Source organism: Lactuca saligna, chromosome 9 (genome assembly GCF_052625555.1).
Source record: "Lactuca saligna cultivar CGN05327 chromosome 9, ASM5262555v1, whole genome shotgun sequence".
Taxonomy (NCBI): domain Eukaryota; kingdom Viridiplantae; phylum Streptophyta; class Magnoliopsida; order Asterales; family Asteraceae; genus Lactuca; species Lactuca saligna.
Genome location: NC_136425.1, coordinates 97,935,843 through 97,943,696, shown reverse-complemented (window position 1 = coordinate 97,943,696; position 7,854 = coordinate 97,935,843).

The following is a 7,854-nucleotide window of genomic DNA, read 5'->3' as shown; positions in this document are numbered from 1 at the left end:
GTGATTGTGCTCGTGGTTATTGGACGATTGGGGATTCTATATCTTAGTTTTATAGAACGTCACCATGGAATCAGAAGGATTTGGATAGAATACAAGTGTGAATATTTGGAGTTTAGGTTGTGAGTTATGTTTCAAGTTGGCACACAAGGATGAGACTCGCATTGGGAGTCACCTTTGCTCTTATGAAAGGTCTTTTCGGCAACAATGTATGGCAAGGGATTCTGTAAGCCAGGGTTATCATCAAGATAATATAGTATTGGAAAGATTGATTTCTTTCGGTTTAGGTTGCAAGGTGACATCATGTTGATTATGTTTCAAAATCATTCTACCTGCATGTAGGTCAGAAAAGACTTTGGATTTTTGGATATTAGTAGAAAAGTAATGTTTATTATTTCCTATTTGAATTTAGTGGATCAACGATTTGTTCTCTATTAAGATATGTGAGTCCTGCTAAGTTTAGTTTTTGATTGTAGCATTGAAAGGTTGCCGTGTGTATGAGTCGTCATTTAGCCAAACGCGTGTTCAGGAAGATTTGATCAGTTTGTTTGCGTGTCCAGTAAGTAAGAAGGAGTGTTTTCGTGGACAAATCTAGTTTAAGTGGGGGAGAGTTGTAATATCCAATTTTGAGAACTTTCAAATTTGAGAATTATGGACACTATTGGATCAACTTACGGTTGTAGTCTTCAAAGGGTTTGGTATCTAGGCCTATTTGGGAGTTGATTATATATCGGGTGTGAGAGTCAAGCTTTCAGTGTGTACTTTGGAACACAAAGTTCTAATGGTAAAAGTTGTGCTTTATACCTTTTCTTGATTTAAGGATTCAAAATCAAAAGGATTTCGGTTGATGGGTTTATATGGGATTGTAGGGTTGTAGATTACCTTTCCGATCATATAAACAATATCGAAAACATAGTTGGGATTAATAGGTTGGGGTTACTGGAAATTTGAAAGGGAAAGTTTGTTAGGCCAGTACGCTGCACGTACCAAGACTAAAATGGGCTTATTGGGCTAAGTAGATTGCATTGTTCCTCCCTGGTACGTTGGGCGTACGCACGTCATTGCAAACCCTAATATTTTGGTCTTGTACCGTATTAAGTTCTTAACTCATTTCAAATGATTCTTACCTTCAGCCTCCATCCTCTCTAACCCAAAATTCGAAACCCTAGCTCCATTTGTTAGATCCTTGAGGATTTGAGTGTTTTGGAGTCTTCTTGGTGAATGTTGGAGAAGAAGGAGCTCATTGGAGAAGTTTTTTAGGGTTTCTTCGAGCTTGTAGATCTAGACCTTGTTCATCTTGATCTTACCTCTGGAGGTATAAAGCTTGAAACTTGATGCTTGTTTTCATATATCTAGTTTTAGGTTATAATTTTCATGTTTTGGTCCCATGGTTGTGGTTCTTGTGAGTAAAAGGTACTCTGTAGTTTAAGAGTATCATTTCTAGTTAGATTTGTGGTTCATGTAACATAAAATCAGATCTTGATGACCATAACTCTTCCATGCATGAGTTTGTGGTCTTTTGGTGTTGTTATGAATCTAGGGCTTTGGTTTGGGCACAATTAAGCCATGTAAAGCCATAAAGTTAGGAACTTTATGATTAAATATGTCCCTTAGAGTTAGATCTATAAATTGGATGATTTGGTCTTTCATTAAGCGCATTAAAGTTAAGATTGGTCAGCAAGGCAGTACGTCGGACGTACTCGCCGGGGTGCCATTATGGGCCGTTTTTGGGCCTTTGGCCATTTGGGTTTACGTCTAGGAATCTTTGGGTCGGGTATGTGAAGGGTAAATAGTTCATTTACCCTTAGCAAGATAGGATAAGAGTTAGACCTTTGGTTATGGGTTTTTACCCTAATTTTACCTATGATTTTAGGCTATTATCCTAATTATTTATTAGGGATGCTTTTGAATATGTTCAATGTGAGGAGCCCTGGTAGCAGCAACGTGTGAGTGTTTCAGTTATCCCGGATCGAGTTGAGTCTCCCTAATGTATTATGGGTCGAAGGGACCAATGTCGGACGACTACAATAGGTTATGTAGGATGTTAGTTGTCTTTGTGATTCTTTGATTGTATGATGGGTTAGACCTATGGGCATGCATGTTGGGGTAGGCCCAATTTCATGAGTGGGTTGGGCCCATTATATGTTAGGCTAGGCGCATTATATGATAGGCTAGGCCCAATTATATGTTGGGATGGACCCATTAACTAGGAAGGGCTAAACCCATTATTATAGGTTGGGCCCAATGTGTGGGCTAGACCTAATGATGTGTATGTTATGCAGTAATTTTGGGAAACTCACTGAGATTCATGCTTACAGTTTCATGTTTATGGTTTCAGGTGCTTCCAGTTCGAAAAGCAGGGGCCCGACATGACAGCACATAATCTGCCAAAGTTTAGTCCGCATTTGATTAGTCATGATTTTTACTCTGCTCTTTAATTACTATTTTTCATCTTGGATCATTTTGGTACTAAAACACGGTATGAATTAATGTTTAAAAAATGAAAATGTTTCTATGGATTTTTGGGATGTTATATACATCCAACATACCACAGCGAAAACCCCATGTCCAAGTCTTGCCAAGGTACACCCATCGTAATTAACACAAATGCAAATTAATCAAACTTTCAAAATTCAATGAATTTACCTAGGAAAAGGGTGTTACATGAACTCTTTTAATCTCATTTAATAATCCTTGTAATTCATACGATTTTGTTTTATCTGATATAGATGATGATTATGCTTTTTGTAATGATTTATTGGATTCTTTGTGTAGTGACATGGAGAAAACAAGGACTGGTTTGTTTGAGTTTAATAGTAAGGTTGAAGAAAGGTAATCTAGGATAGAAAACTTATCCACAAAGTTGTCTAATGTGAGTAGTGAAAGGGATGCAATGAGCACAGACAATATTTTTTTGGTAAAACAAAGGAACATCTATTATAATATTGCTAAAAGTTTATATGGTAAAATTAGTTTCATTATCATTCATTAGAAATTTGAAAAAAACAACACTGGAAACTTCTTCAGTTTATCACCTTTAAGAATGAACTAGTTGATGAAATATCTTATTAGTATGAGAGTAGAGTATCTATTTTTTTTTCAGGTTTCAAATGATTCGTATGCTTATGGAATTGTGAATGATGATGAATATTTGGATTCTAATGATTTTCTGAACATTGTGAATCATAATTTTGTAAAAAGGAAAGAGTAAAAATTTCGAATAAAACTAAATCTTCGACACAAAGTCATCAACTAGATTTTGTTGTTATTGACAATAATGACAATATTAGTAAAATGGAAGAAGAATTGTGTTTTGATTGTTCAGATTTATTGATCATAAATATTGATTCTTTAATTTGAAATGATATCGTTGTTAATTTCACATCGAATGAAACTAATAATTCTTCTTTTTCAACTTGTAACAATGTCAAAGATAGAGGAATTAAAATTCAAGAGATAATTGAAAATGAAAGTGATTTTGATAAAGATTTTGATGATGATAAACCTCGACGTGTTGTTGAATATAAACTTTTCATGGATTCTCATGACTATAAAAACATTATGAAAGAAAAAGGAAAACATTAACTTGAATAAAATGTTGTTTTCTTTCCAAAAGTGGTGGTTTTATCAAATCTAGTTTTTGTATCTAAGGAAATGATTCAAGATTAATGAATTTGATGAACAGAGAAAATCCGAAAGTAACTGGTTAAGGATTTTATTCAAATGAAAACTATATTAATCAAATCTCTAAGACATTTCAAAGAACAAAAAAACTAGTTCGAGTTATAGACTCAAGAAGAAAGAGAAAATGAGAGCTTGGATTGTAAAAGGAACTGAACCCCTGTTATATACAACTCAAAACCAATTGACTCGTCCATTCTAGAAGTTTCCAAAGTTCAAATTATGAAACCAAAATCTCAAAAACCATTTTTGAAAAATATTCAAACCAATCAAGATCTTCAGTATAATTCTTACTGGAACAATGGGTACAACCTTCATAAACAATATCATTCTCAACAAGAATATTACGTTAAACCTACATCACAATTTCATAAAGAAAATCATTTTCAAAAGAAATGGAAAAACAGAAAAAATATATTCACAAAGAAAATCACATTCTAAAACCATGGGTGAGTAGGTGGAATTTTCACAAAGAAAATCATTTTCAAAAATTAATTTTTAACAAATCTAAAACAAATGTAGAACTAATAATATTGATAATTTTGGTAATTTTCTAAAGGTGAATGTGACCTTTTCTAAAGGTAGAAATAATAATATTTATAATTTCAATCATTCATAGGAAAGAAATACCAATCAAGATCTTCTTCATAGGAACCAAAAAAAAAGAAGTTTATGAAAGTTAATTTTGTGAATCAACATAAGGAAGTATCTCATCACAAGAATCCTTCCTAAAACGAAAAAAATTGGATTAAGTAAACAAAACCATGAGTTCATTCTGTGGATTCTCAAAATGATATCAAAATGAAAAGTTAAAAGTCGATTCGTTGATGACAAATAAATATGCTTAGTCATCTCGAAGTAATGAAGTTGACTTGGTTGATAAAATTAAAAAAAGTTTGTAATTGGAATAGATATGTCACTTGGGGAAAACGGGATGTGGGGGTGCATCCCTTGCCCTACCGTCGAAATCCCCCCCCCCCCTCACCTGCTCTCGCCCCTGAATGCCTCTTATTACCCCTTCTCGCGCCCCATTTCACTGCCCCTGATTGGTTTTGTGCTACTGCTTTGGGTTAAAGAAATCTAAGTTTTCGATAACAAACGGTTATATATATATATATATATATATATATATATATATATATATATATATATATATATATATATATATATATATATATATATATATATATATATATATATATATATATATATATATATATATATATATATATATATATAATTTCTTACTTGGCCCCTATAGGGGTTGCGGGATAGGATTGCCCACCCCCTCCCTTTCCCTAAAATTAACGGGGGTTAACCTTGCCCTTATCCCACCCCTGACCCCGATTTATTTAAACAAATACACACCCATACAAGATGGGGGCCCCACGGGAATGAGGTCCCGTAGGACTTTTTGATACCCCTAAATTGGATTTGTAATTCCATATATCACACCATGTCTCACACTAATACTCAATAACCCAAAAAACCATGGGTAGCTAAATCTATCTAAATGATTGTAGGTGCTATGTGACGAGCATTATATTGAAAAATGGTATACAATAGTGGCTGTTCACATAACACGACTGGGATAATGGATTTTTTAAAGAGATTTTAAAAAGCTTGCTAATATTGGAGTTGTGAAGTTTAAGTGGGATTTCCAAACAATATCCTTTTTATACCAAATGAACCCTACCTTTGATATGATCCTACATGGTTGTCTCATATCTGCTATAGATCAGAAGACATTGGGATTATTAAGGTATCTCGACTATTACTTAGTCATAAGAGATAATAAACTAGCACTTAGAGATAGTTAAACCTTGGTCATATCAAAGGAAAAGCAAAGTGTTGAAGTAAAACACTGTTCAACTTTCCAATCGTTCACCTAAGTCAGGTGAGTGTATAGTTACCTTGAACTTACACATATATATCAAGCATTTGATTTTCCTAGATACTTTATGTGTCTATTTTCCGAGTTTCTGATATATGGGTTACATGAGATATTGATTTTTAATTAAAATATGACATATATGTATTTTACCATACTCATAATGTATTGGGTAAGACGGGTAGAAAGAGATAAGAGAAATGAGAGAATAGTTAGGGACATTAAGAGAGGAGATAACTATGAGAGAACATAAGAGAAAAGAGTTAATGGTGAGAAACCATACCATAGATTGATTTCTAGTGAGAAACCATGCCAGAGATAGGGCAAAGAAACCATGCCCTATAGAGATTTGTCATTAAGCAGAGTATTGATGGCGACCACGGACTATTCTAGACAGTCCAGTAGAACTCTAGCAGACTTGAAATCTGTAGGTCTTAGTGAAATCACACAGACCGAGAGTATGAATTGGGGATTCATTTGAGTACTCTACTTTTCCTTTGTTACCTTACCAACATGTAACCCTTTGGGTAAAACCCTAGAGAGAAAAAGAGAAAGAGAGAAAGAGAGTAAAGAGATTATGTAATCGGATTAACTATTTAGTGTGAATTATATAAAAGATAAAATATATTACTGTGGGTTGAAAACCCTATGTACTCACCAAGTTTCCTAACCTTATCCACTCAGTTCATTGTGTTACAGGTAATTATATATGATGATATAGATATCTAACGAGAGATTCGAAGGGGATATAGACTATTAATATAAAGTGATGGTGTAAGTCTTGATTTATTATTATGTTCATCGTATTGACGATGACATCCTGAGTTTTAGGAATACAAACATTTCTTGGAAATATCTTGATAATATTATTATCATATTTTTGGGACAAATTCCATGAAATAAATATTTGTAATAGGATACTCTGATTTAATAAGCATTAAGAAATCGGTCATTTACTGGCGGTAAAAATAGGGATGTTAAACCGTTGTGCCAAGTTTGGGAGAACCCATTAGGGGAGTTGTCGTGAGAATGGAAAGGGTTGCTTTAGTTGCGGTTAGACTGGTCTCGATGCACGATTCTGATGTGTTTTCACTGCAATCAGGTTGGCCACATGAAGACCAACTATTTGAGTTTGCTGAGTAGAGTAGTGAGTGCACCTGCTCTAGTTACATTGAGGATCACTGACAGTCGTGAGCATAGGGCTAAGGCCCCAGAAGTGAGGAGTCAAGCATTGCATCTACATGTAGGGAGACCAGTGTTTCATCATATACTATCATGGTTATGTCATCTTTTGTTTTTCCTTGTGACTTCTTATTGGTATTTATGTACATTTGGATCACATTTGTGTGTAAGACATCATATTAATTTTAGCTTCCCTGTATTTGTATGGTTAGTATTATCAAGGTGGTTATAAGCCATTTTACAAGACGAGAATCAAGAGTGCGGCACATCTTATTATGAGAGAATTATGTTGCTAGCCATCTTTGGTGTGTGCCCTTTGGGAAAGCAAACAAAGGGTACGATTTAGAGGATCAAGAACTAGATCAGCATGTTAGTTCAACAATGGCATAGAAGAAGTTGTAGTTCAAGTTTATTTGATTGTTGTAATTCAAGATAGTTGTGGGGTGTAGAGGATGGATCTGCATCTAAGTACACGAGATTTTTTGGTGAATTCATATTCTTAGGTTTGTGAAGGTGGTCCTTGCATCATAAGCTTTAAGGAAACAATCTGAAGGAAGTTGGATGCTCCTTTCCAGGGCAACGATGTTAGATTTTTTGAGGTGCTTGCGTGGCTCAGCTTGGTTGTCAAACTAACTATTAATGGAATCTTTGATCTGATTGCTACCATTTTTAGGCTAAGAGTGGTAGTGAGTGAGTGGTGATTTTTGTCACTTGGGTTTGTTCTTAAGTTAGGATCTCCAATGAATGTAAATCAAATCTTTTTAAGATGTTTTCACAGCATGAATTCTTTGATAAGTAGGTTGTTGGGATGATGATCCATTCGTTCTAGTAAAGGGGGTTATTCATTCATTGTCTTTAGCAAGGTCGACAACGTGAATTCAAATCCAATAGGGGAGAACTTTTTAAGTTTAGGGGACAGTATTATGTGAGGAACAAGGGGAAGTTCCACAACCTCATCGAGAGGAAGACCAGTTCAAGTGGCATCCTGGATAGAGGTTGCACAAGGTCAGGGATTGTAAGTCCCAAAACACTTAGATCAAATTAATATCAATCGAACTATCTAAAGAATGTAGAATATAAATCAAATAGTGATTCAAGAACAC